We start from the raw sequence: 12,196 nt of genomic DNA on the forward strand, positions 1-12,196 counted from the left end.
TCATTCAGGAAGTCTACTTTAGTTTTCATCATCTATGAATTATGTCCGCCACCGTTGACTATAGAGCTGACTATCGCATTAAGGGCTTAAAAAACGTACTTTGGGGCCTTGGAGACGCTCCTGTGGGGACTCATTGTGATGTATGATGCCATGGCCAGGATGCTCTTATTTTCGTCGCAGTGTTCCTTTATGGATCTTGGACTGGTCGTCTGAGAGAGTTCTTTCGCGCGAACAATAGCTGTGTAAAGCGGCAACGAAGACTCCTTACAGGACAAACTCAGAACTACAGCATCAATGCTCGCCTTCACCAAGCTGCACGGCTAACAGATAGCTCTGCAATGAGCCGTTGATGATGCCAGTATAGTTGCCATTAGAATCCGCAGTTAGTGAGCGAAAGTAAGCGTTAGTCTTTGTTGCGGTGAAGTAAAAAAAAGTTCGGCAGCCTGTTACACTCCCGTAACACGTGAAGGCGAAAGCCTGCTGCACACTTGGTAATGCGCCGTCTCGCATCGTGGCGTTGCTGCTTTCGCAGTTTGGCTTCTTCGACTCGTTTTCGACGCTTAGCTGCGTCTTCGAGCACTCGTATAGCGGGGTCAGACTCGCGCCAACGATGTTTCTCTTCGACTTTACGCTACATCCTCTCAGCAGGGGAAAGCAGCACTCGCGGTCGAACGCCTTGCTCCCGCCGCTTCGCACGTCGCACCTCGTTTCTCGTTTGGCGAGCATCCTCAGCCGTAGCGAACTTCCTAAGCCTACCGTGCCATCCGCTACGCCTCGGGCCAGTAGCGCACCCAGGATCTCTGCCAGGGGGGGTTGAATTTTTGTGGTGGGGGGGGGGGAAGCAAGCACTATGCATAATAAAGTGAGAGAGATGGTGATGCAAGGCGCTCGCCCAACCCAGTGGCGCACCGACGGGGGGAGGGGGGTATCGGGTGTTGTAACCCCACCCTCCTGAGGCCGAGTTAACCCCCCCGCCCCCCCCCCCCCCCCACCGCGTCCAGCCCCACCAGTTCAACGTGCACCTTCAGTGCTGTGTTAACATTGTCATTACAATTCAGGAGGTGGCTTGACGTCGAATTTTCCTGATTAACAAAAACACTCTATCACTGTCTAGTATTTATTTATTCACTCTTAAATTACTTTGAGTAAAACGCTGAAGAATAAAGATCATCCTTGGTATCATTATATTATTATGATGATTAGGCATTTTATTTGCTCTTGGATTCCTCTGGCTAAAGCAAGGAAATTGCATATTGTGCAAAGTGCGTAGGCGTTACTGAACTAACTGAATTTCTCAAAGTAAAATGCGTCAGAAAAGTTCGACTTACACACAATGTACCAACATGATAGCGTCGGATTGTAATTTCAATATACGAGGAAACATAATTCAGTTAAGCGGAAACTCAAACACAAACCCCCTTTGCAGCTGCCGTTTGAGGTCGGTTGGTGTTGATGTGGCTTCACCCTTTAGAACAGGCGGGCGCTATAGTGCTGTGCCCTAGCCGAGGTAACAAGAATTAAAACAATAAAATAAAGGTGTGGCAAAAGAAAAGGAACAAACAAAACAGTTCAAAACAAAGCAAAAATAAAACAAAAAATAACCTGAAAGCTTGCCTTCGTGCATAGCGTTCGCCGCCACCGTTTCCAGCTAAACATCACGGTTACATAAGCTGCACTTGCCGGGAAGCGTGAGAAGCGGTCAGGGATCTTCGAATGCTATCGCGTTCCACTCTTAAAGGCGAAGCTTAAGCGTGCTCCAAGTTTGTTGTATACCGATGTTCGACACCGTCCAGCGCAAAAATCCCGAAATCCTCCGAAAGAAAATTACTGCCACAAAAAGATTCTCATTGCGCCACGACACTTCGAACTTGCGACCCAGTGATTAGCAGTTCAAGATTAGCAGACCTCTCAGCCACGCTGCTGATTCTACAACTATCGAGAATACTGATGCTGGAGAGCGTGATCGTGCTGCAACTGCCATGATTGGCTAACGCCCGCTCAATATGTGTGAACTGGATAGGGCTGGCGTTCGCGCCTTCTTCGTGTTCTTGCACGTCGTCTCATGGTGCACATGAGTATCTGCTCGGACCTTGGGTGACCAATCTTGATGGGGGCTTGCCTATCTTGCACGAAGTCCTTGATGTAATAAAAGGAACGCTTTCCGCAATAAGTACCTTGTAGATCTTCCTCAGGGAGCGGTCTTTTCTCCACTGCTTTTTGACGTTGCCCTCATGCACCTTCCGGAACAACTGAGTGCCGTAAAGGGAATTCGTGACGCCCTTTACGCAGATGATATAACCATATGCACAACGGAGGGCAGCTTGGGACAGATGGAGGGGGTCCTCCAGGAGGCTGCCACCACAGTTGAAATGTATGCAGCAGAATGCGGACTGCGCTGTTCCCCAGACAAGTCGGAGCTACTCGTCTTGTGCCGAAAGGGGGATACTGCAAATCTTTAAATCTAGGTCCACGAGACACCTATTCCCGAGGGTTGCGACACTACGGACTTTAGGGTTGCTTATTATCAAGGGCGTGAATTCAGCCGCGATCACTCAGCTCCGAACGGTGTGTGAGCAAATTATCCGTATTATATCTTGAATCACATCCAAAAAGAGGGGTATGCACGAAAAGGACACCCGTACGCTAGTACAGGCGTTTATCCTCTGCAAAATAGTGTACGTGGCCCCGTATCTTCGGATAAGGAAGAGTGATATAAACCACCTGAACGTTATCATTCGAACGGCTTATAAGAAGGTACTCGGTCTGCCCATGAAAACATTTACGGAGCGTCAGCTACAACTGGGAGTACACAATACGGCTCATGAATTGATTAGCGCCCATCTTACAAGCCAAGTAATGCGATTGGCCACAACCAAGAGTAGGGTCTTGGAGGATTTCAACATCTGCTTTTCGCAACAAGTGGCTGGGCGACAAGATATTCCTCGGGAGTGGAGGAGAAAATTCGTTACGCTTCCACTTCCTAAATACATGCACCCGGCACATCATCAGGCCAGAAGAGTGGCAAGGAGCAAGATGATGAACAAGTGCTATTCAAGAACAAGAGGAGCCTTCTTCGTGGACGCTGCGGGCCCTGTAAAGGGGATATCGACAATCTCCGGAGTGCACGAAGTGCAGGTTGTAGACGGGCTTTTAGTTCGTAACGGGAAAACCTTGGCTATGGCGGAAGTGGCGATAGCCCTAGCCGCGACACACTCCGCGTCATAATACATTATTACAGATTCGCAGGCGGCTTATAGAAACTAGATGCGTGGTAGAATCACGCCGCTGGCACGCAAAATTCTTAGTCAATCTAAGAGTCGAGCTGCACGGAAGCAGCTGATACGGATACCAGGTCACCAGGGGGTTGAGGGAAACGAGCGTGCACATGCTTCGGCCCGAGCTTTTCTTCCCCGAGATCCTTCCATGTCCTCCCTTGCTGACTTAGGCTCCTCCTCTCCCTTAACAACATACTCAGAGATATTACACCATCTGTGCCTTGAGATGCAGATGGTGCCGGGGCCCGCTAAGGGTCTTAATAAATCAGACGGGTCTCACCTCCGTCGACTACAAACTATGTCATTTAATAATCCAGGGAGGCTTCACGCCATTGAGCCCGAGTCTTTTTCGGCGCAGTGCAAATTTTGTGGACAGAAGGCAGACTTATACCATATGGCATGAGCTTGTCAGAAAAATGGCCCTGTCTAGCTCGGATCTCGAGCAGCAACGAGCCCTCGTCGAAAGAGCACGAGCAGCGGCTTTTGCCAACGGTGTCCCGGACTAGGGACCTGACTAGTCTTCCCGTAACTCAAGCGTTTCTTTTAAATAAAAATTTTATCATCATCATCATCATTTCGTCGTCGTCTTCCCACTTGCGGAGGTGGTCCTAAATTATGTTGTCTTTTTCTACATGTGACTGATTGAGCGGGTCTGCTTCGTCTTCATAAGTTTTATTCTTCTGCCGCTCGGCTTCTTCTCATGTTTACTGGATCGCGCTGACCTCGGCTTGTTTTCTTCACAAGCCGAAACATAAATTTGAGAAAAGTCAAACAAATCCAGTAGTAAGGATTTAAAAGGTTGTTTTAGTAGAGACAAGGGGTCAAGTCCAGATAAGGAAGAGGAGGAAGAAAAGCCGAGTCTTTTCACTTCATCAGCGGGAGTCCTGCTTCCAAATGACCACGGCTCACACTTCTTTTATTTCTCGAAAGGATATTGCTCGCTCGAAGTCGTGAATGTTCACTCCAGCAAACAGCGCAAGAATGGCTCATTGCGCATTATATTTCGCCGGCTACCGCGTCACTGAATCGTGTTACGGGCACAACTGTGATTTTCGAGAGAGAAAAAATCGATAATTTGTATTGTTCTAAACAAATAAATTGGTTTTCCTCAAGCAAATAACTTCATTTTCTAGCTTTCCATGGGTTAAAAGCAGAAGACTGCATCAAGACTCGCCGTGTTTCATCGGACACTGAGGTGCATATAAAAAGGTGCATGCAAGAGGTGTAAGAGGTGCAAAGCAAAAGAAGGCAGACAGCGTGAGCGTGACTGCTGCCGCCATTGCCAAGACCGAGAGAAAGATTAATTCCCCGCAAACACAGTTACTGCTTTGGAATCTATCGTACAACTGCTTTCGGACGAACGTGATCGTGTACGAGATGGACTGAACCGACGTAAGAATGAGCTGCAGCGTGTAAAACACGAATTAGAACAACTTGGCGATGCACAATGCTTCGAGAAAATTAGTATTCTATGGAAAGACCCGAATGAACTTGAGAGGCAGAACAGAAAGCAGAATCTAGTTTCGTGGCATTCCGAAAATGGAGCCTGAAAACTTATTTCTAAGGTAAATGCCGTCGCAGATTGACTGGCCTCCGTATTTACAAACGCTCGTCGCCACTTGAAACGCTCATTGAGGGCGCTTTTTCATTTTACAAATCGCCCTCCCTGGAAACGCTCCTTGAGTGAAGGAAAGTGTTTTACTCGAGAATCTCAAGGCAGCCCCGCAGCTATGTACCTTGAATCGCTCGTCGAGGGCAGTTAGTGCGAAAACATAGCTGCCATGTGATCTGTTCCTCACCTCGTAAGCTTTTTCAGACGAACGCCAGATGCCTCCGTAGCTTTTATTTCGACAACGATGCTCGGCATTTTCAAGGCGTCGTTTCACGGACCGGTGTAATATCTGCTGGAACGCTTCGGCAACGGTGCAATTCTACTGCGGCGCTGAGACAGATCGGTCTTTCTCAAGAAGACCGCCAGCCAGCGCAGTGATCTGTCATCTTATTCCGCGCATGAGCCAGTTTATGTCCTGCATACGGGTATTCGTTATGCGAGTGCGCCAAAACTACTATCGGCGCCAGTGCTTTCACGTGTTTCTCGCGGCTCAAGTACAAAGCCGCATCATTTGAAGCAGGGCACGACCGATTGCAACTGCGCTAGGCTTGGAACCACTGAAAAGAAAATTGTGAATATTGCTGTCATTCGTGGGTGTATATCGCCTTTGTGTTAGGTCGCTGCATGCTGATCTTGCATGAGCGCATGAGCGACCCCGCATGAGCGACTTGTACTCGGGTAGATCGTCACCCACTAATCCAAGAACTGCGAAGAGCACCGCAGCAAGGCAAGCTTCTCTGTGAACGAGCAGGTGCGCTCAATTAATTTTTTTTGCAACATTACTTAAATTCTAGCAGCTAGTTGCTCTAGAGTACACAAAACGTGTACGGTAATTTTGTGTAGGAAGTCTGCAGTCGGTGCTATTTAAAGTCATAAGCAATTTTTCCCTGAGCCTTGCTTCAAAATACATAGCTTAGTTAGATTACCATTCCTACAAACGCCCGAGCCCAACGAGGATGCGAACAACCATCAAATGACTTTCAGAATGATACCTGAATGTACACACAGGCGAATGGAATGTTTTATTTCAATACAAAACACAGAATAACAATACAACAGAGTACATCTTTTGTACATCACGTTATTTTTTCTTGTGATAAAAAAACGCTGTAGCAGAGACATAGCTCATAATACAGACAATGCTGCCTAGTGGTAGCCGATGTCACATATCTTTGTCGCGAACATTCCAGCCATTAGTGGGTGCATTACGTAAGTGTTAGAGCGCTGTATGCCATTCTCGCTGCACAAGCGGTACACCAATTAAAAATGTTTGCAAATATAAATGAAAACATTCTAAGCTCACAAAATTTTAAGAAATTGTCTTATGGAAAGAAAAAAAATCCTAAACAAATGTATTTACTACGAAAACTAAATTAAAGAAAACGAATACAGTACCTACGCTAGTATTCATGTGCCTTAACATAGTTGTATGTTTATCACCAACCCCTTCTTCTGTGCAGGAACAAGGCTGCCAACGCAACCACGCAGAGTAACTGCCTTTCCAAGTGGGCTGTGCTTACATTGGTGTTCAAGTGGAGGAGAGCTCCAGTTAATGTGTCCGGCTGCACCGTTGTAGTTGTCGCACTATTCTGGCTCGGACCTCTATCTCGTTTCCGACATCCTACCAGCTCAAACATCACCATCAAAAGCATTTTGGTGGCATGCATGTTCCTTAATAAAGACGTTATAGCTGACGTCTTTGTTTGTTTGTTTATTTTTGCCATCCAGATTTCTTTTCTTCAGCCATATTTAATAAAACTGTACGTTCCCTTTGATCATTTCTAGTGGCAATCTCTAAAACGATAAACATAACATTATCCTCATCTTCTTGTGTTCTGATAGGATTACAAAAACAGCATGCACTCCGATCCTCCAAGCAGTAGCACTACTGACAAAGATATTCTATGTATAATATAATACCATTCGTGTTCTAGACCATAGTCCTGTCAGGTGTAGGCACCCGACAATATGTCACAGTAAATCCTTGTAAAAAATATGCTCCTCCGGCTCTGTTCAAGCTTCAGCTTAAGATAAATTATGAAGACCGGAACAATGAATTTCTTCCACTGGATGCGGAAGACAGTTGGCTGCATCAATGCTTTCAGTTCTGCCATAAGCCTGACTACGCTTATTTTTTCACCAGCTGGTCTTTCTAAGGCCACATCCTCCAGCAGAATGCCAAACATTTTGTGTACGTAGGGTGCTTGTGCGTCAAATAAGCTCAGGATACCTCAGCAACCAAAGCGAAAAGAAATACAACTAAAAAAATGTGACCGTCGCGTGAACTTAAAAACATGGTTTATGAAACGTGCATCAGATGCTGCCACATAGCACATTGAAAGAAGTAAGGCGAAAAAACACTAATGGTGGTAATCAACTACTGACGAGTAAATTTTCGGAAGATTAAGACCTTGCGTAGAATATATGTGTAACGAAGAAGCACTGGAAATGCACACACTAGTGATATTTCATCGACCACGTGTGGTACAAATTGAACAAACCGACTAATAACCGCGGCTTCTAAGACGAAGTACAGGAAACAAAAACGCTTGTTTTCTTTACCCTCCTGAGCCAAGCACTCAACCACATGCATTCTGCCACTTGTATACTATAGCTGCTTCTTTTCTACTGAAAGATTTCTTACGCGATCATTGGAAACAGGCGCGAGCGGTATATTCTGCATTTCTGTTTAAACAAAGCGGGACCAAAACAGGTTGTCATGCCGAATCTCCCACAAGCTGCAATTTACAAGAAGTTTCGCGCAGGCTTATGCTGCGTCGAATAATGTGCTTCGGGTGCTATTGCCCGCAGCGCGAGCAATTTAACTGGAGCCAGTCGTGCGTGCAAGCATCGGAAACGCTTTATCGACAGCGCGGCGGCGACCTAGCAAAAAACGCATCAACGCAATGTTCTTCGATGCGAAAATGGCTCACTCACTCATATTTTCCATCCTGTTGTTGCGTCCATAAATCAGAAAGCTCTCAGCAGCACTAGGCCTGGAAGGCAAACAAAGCGCCACATCAACCGTTCCATCCGTTGTCTCCCTGGAAGACAATCCGGCTCGATCACAATACACACACGGGCACTATGACCCATACTAACTACGACTAACAACCGCAGTGTGAATCACAAATTGAGCACATGGAAACGAACAGCAGTATACAAAGTGGTCGCAGAGGTTTCTCAGCCAATGATACAGTTTACGAAGCAATGCACCATGCTTCCGGCGCTCTCAGTTGTTGGGGTATAATGGTATAGTGTACTAGATTTATAGTTGGGGTGCGATTGTTGCCAGACCTCAAACAAGGCTTCCGCTTCATCTATATAAGCCGAATGCTAACAGTGGCAGCGTTGCCGAGCCTAAGTTGTGGATTTCACCATGTTGTCGTTTGATGAGAAAGGCAAAAAACCAAAAACACATAGTATTTGTCTTATAGAATTGGGCTTTTGCTAAACACATTTAAGAATAGTTTCTATATCAGACTGTTTTTCTCTGTCGGTGCCCTTCATTTGAGTGGAGGGTGCATTTTCAAGGCGTTCCTCGGCGAAGGAAACCGAGAGTAGTGTTCATGAAACGCAACGGCGCCTTGAGTGAAGGAAGGCCTTTCGCCTCGACTTGGCTGAGTCGAGAAGCGTTGAGTGAAGGTGTGTTTAACACCGGGCTGAGCCTTCTTAAGCTCAAGGAGAGTGACGTTACTGCTATGCGCTGCTTGGCGTTCTAAACCAGATAAAACCACATCTGTAATCATCCGTTTCGCCCAGCAATCTGTGAAAGATAATTGGCTGGAGGGTAGAAAGATGCCTACAGCGGCCAAACCCGATGGGCTAATCAAATAGAATCTAGCCAGGCAGACTCGAACGCTTCTCTCAGAAACAACACCATGCGCACGGCAGAAAACGTTCCGCTTCATTTGGCAGAGAAGCGGAAAAAAACAGGCGCGTGATAAACCAAAGCTAAGTTGTTCCACTTATATAAATAGAAAAATAAAGCAATGAAAACTGCTGTTTCGCATGAAATTCTCAAGAACAGCTCGATGCACATAAATATCTTGTTTATTTCGTGCAGAACTTAAGCAACTGTTTGATCTGGAACGTATGCCGAACACATTAAGAGTGCCGTCTGCGAAATGCGTACTTTTGGGTTACTTGTAGCATAGTTCCTTAATAGTATTTAGGGACTATGCTTGTAGTAACACTTTTATACCACTGCACTGATGACAATGCATGCACGTGTGCTCAGCAGCCTTCGAAGTCTGTACTTAGATTCTCGTTTCTCACGTTCCTATGTTTAATATATCTGCTTTATCATCATTGCGTGTACTTCACGCGAAGAACAGCATTCAATTCATGCGGAACCTGAGCCGTAGCAATTAACTGAGCTCTTCGTTGATCGGTTTTGCAAACCCACTCACATAAAGGCCGGTACGCGGCACCAAATGAAATCGTTCCCTGGGTTTTCAGAGTGTGCAATCGAATTTTGTAACAGAAAGACTATTGGAATATCGCATTGCAGAATATCGCTTGAAAGCTGACATATTGCTCCCAAAAAATATCCAGATGACTAAAAATATGCCAGCTCCAAGAGAAACAATTGTTGGGCAATAAACCCGTGTCGAAAACTTATGCGGGTCCAGCTCATGTGTTGGAATCCATGTGAAACGAAGCTACAGTAAGGCGGTGCGTATTTAATCCTATACAACTAACGCTGATGCTCACTGTTGTGCGCACTTTCATCGTATGCAACGTGCAGCCTAGTGCAACGTTTATGTTTATCCAGCACAAAGGTCTCAAGTTTATTCTCATACACGTTTTGATGTGGAATCGTCAAATGGCCCATTGAGCGACAAAGCGAGCACCGAAAGGGCATGTAAATTCCCATTGTCTGCGACGCCCCGTCACGAGAGCGCCTCGATGGTGCAGAGCGGCCGAAAGGGAACAGCTGATGCTTTGTTAGCGCGCCAGGTGTTGCCTAAGTGGAGAGGGCATCGCCGCGACGCCACGTCACCCTCGTCCTCGGAAGCCGGCGCACGGTCTGTATCTTCCTCTCTCATCCCCACTGGGCTTAGCTGCTGCGCGCGCCTGCCGGCCTTGGTGACCGCCGCTGCTTCTTCAGGCTCTCGTCGCGCAGGACATCGGTGGCATGTGACATTGGCACCGCAGGCTGCTGACTCGGGCAACACGTACAGCTATGGTACATTACTCGCAGCGAAAACCTCGAAGGACCGCTCAGCGGCGTTCAATTGGACATTATTGCTTTCGCAGTCACAACTCATAAGTGCTTCGGATTTTTTTTTTGTTGTTGTTTATGCATTGCACCACTCGCAAGTTATGCCGAAATAAAACACCAAATGTGAAAGATGCACAGCATGATGCCTATATACGCAGCGATTTCACGAGGACGAAGGCGACGTCTTCGTTCTGTCGTCCTCACTGCGTTGTCATCACGCCGTTGTCAGTCCTCATTCCGCCGTCGTGACCTTGCAGTGGACGTCCTTTCGGGATCATCGTACAGTCGTCGACATAGCGTCGTCACCATGCGGTCCTCGTTATGTCATCCCCGTCATTGCGTCGTCGTCGTGCATACGTAGTCATACTGTCGTGTCGTCGTGATGCTTGCGTCGTCATAAAGTTGCTGCCATTCTATCATCGGCATTCCTGTGTCATCATTCTAGTCAGGATATATATATATATATATATATATATATATATATATATGAATGACACAGAAGACGGGAAATCTAGGGACTCAGTTTTTGTTAAGCATGACAATGTAAAGCCAATATATATATAACGTATATATGAACTTGAAGTTAGAAGAAATACCTTTGGTTATAAATAAAAGTCGACGCGCTCCTCAAATAACTTTACCGACGATTACGATACTCCCTAACGCGCAATTTGAGCGCCTCTGTATACGTGTTTTCATTTCGTGATATCTTGGCTGGCGCGGACAGTCTGTCTCGTGCGGCACGTTGCAAATGGAGCGAAGTGTGGCGCGACTGCCTCGCTAAGCGGGATATCGCGAGAGGCAGCGCGTGGGTGACGCGTGGGCGCTATTCACAGCAGCCGCCGCAGACGGACCTCCGCTCATGCAGCGCTTTGTTTCCATATGTGCCATCGGTGGCGTCATCGGTATACAAACGACGCGCGCTTCTCTAGCGCCATCTCGTAGCCATCGTCGCCGTAGAGCAAGTCTTGCGCGGCACTATGCTTTTCTTCTCACGCTTTCGCCATACCCTCCTCCTCCGCTTTCCTCCTCGCGCTCTCTTCGTTATCGCCGTCTTTCATCCGCGCTCCGCGTTCGCTATTTCATCCTTCGCGGTGCTCGTTCACTCGGTTACGAAGGACGCCGAGGGACGACGCCGACGCTCGCAGCAGGAACGGGTGCCCAAGTGCTGCGCTCTAAAACAACATTATTAAGTTGACGTTTCGGCCGGAGCCTGATCTCATCAAACCATTTAACCCTATGGCGTCCTCGACTGTATTTCCCTTCGCACTTTGGGTAAAGTTGTGGTACTCTATCCAAGGTGCCAAATAGGTCATTGGGTTCCTGTACACTTACTGTGCAGCTGCTACTTAACACTAGCACTAACACCTACTGGGTAGTAGTGTTAGTAATTAATGTATTCACAGAAACATAGGGTATTATGGCTGCTAACACCCACCGCGTGTTAGCAGCCATAACACCCGTTGTTTCAGAGAATACATAATGGATCTTGAGAAACGGTGTAGTGTGGAGATAAAGAGGTCATTGTTCCGGTGACACTTTGTCCGCGTCTGCGAACATCCTAGCGCGTGGGAATGTCACTGATTAATCCCTAAATAACCAACGTAACTAACTGACGTTCTGGGGCCGAATTCACAAGGAATTCACAAAGCAACGGGACCACGTTAGCGATCCTCGAACTCACAGGAACATGTGCTACCTCCCCCATCTTGTTGGAGAGGCGTAAAGGAGTGGACGTGCCTTTTGGGCCAAAGTTTTTCAAGGTGCAATAGGCGATGTTGTCAGGACCAGTCGTTGTTCTTTGGCGTGTCTTGGAAATAGCATGCTGCAGTTCTTGTAAAGAGAACAGAAGGTCACAAAGCAACGGGACCACGTTAGCGATCCTCGAACTCACAGGAACATGTGCTACCTCCCCCATCTGTTGGAGAGGCGTAAAGGAGTGGCCGTGCCTTTTGGTGCCAAAGTTTTTTCAAGGTGCAATAGGCGAGTTGTCAGGACAGTCGTGTTCTTTGGCGTGTCTTGGAAATAGCATGCTGCAGTTCTTGTAAAGAGAACAGAAGGTCCAACTGGGCGTGGAGTAAA

The sequence above is a fragment of the Dermacentor silvarum genome, chromosome 1 (assembly GCF_013339745.2).
Source record: "Dermacentor silvarum isolate Dsil-2018 chromosome 1, BIME_Dsil_1.4, whole genome shotgun sequence".
NCBI classification, from domain to species: Eukaryota; Metazoa; Arthropoda; class Arachnida; order Ixodida; family Ixodidae; genus Dermacentor; species Dermacentor silvarum.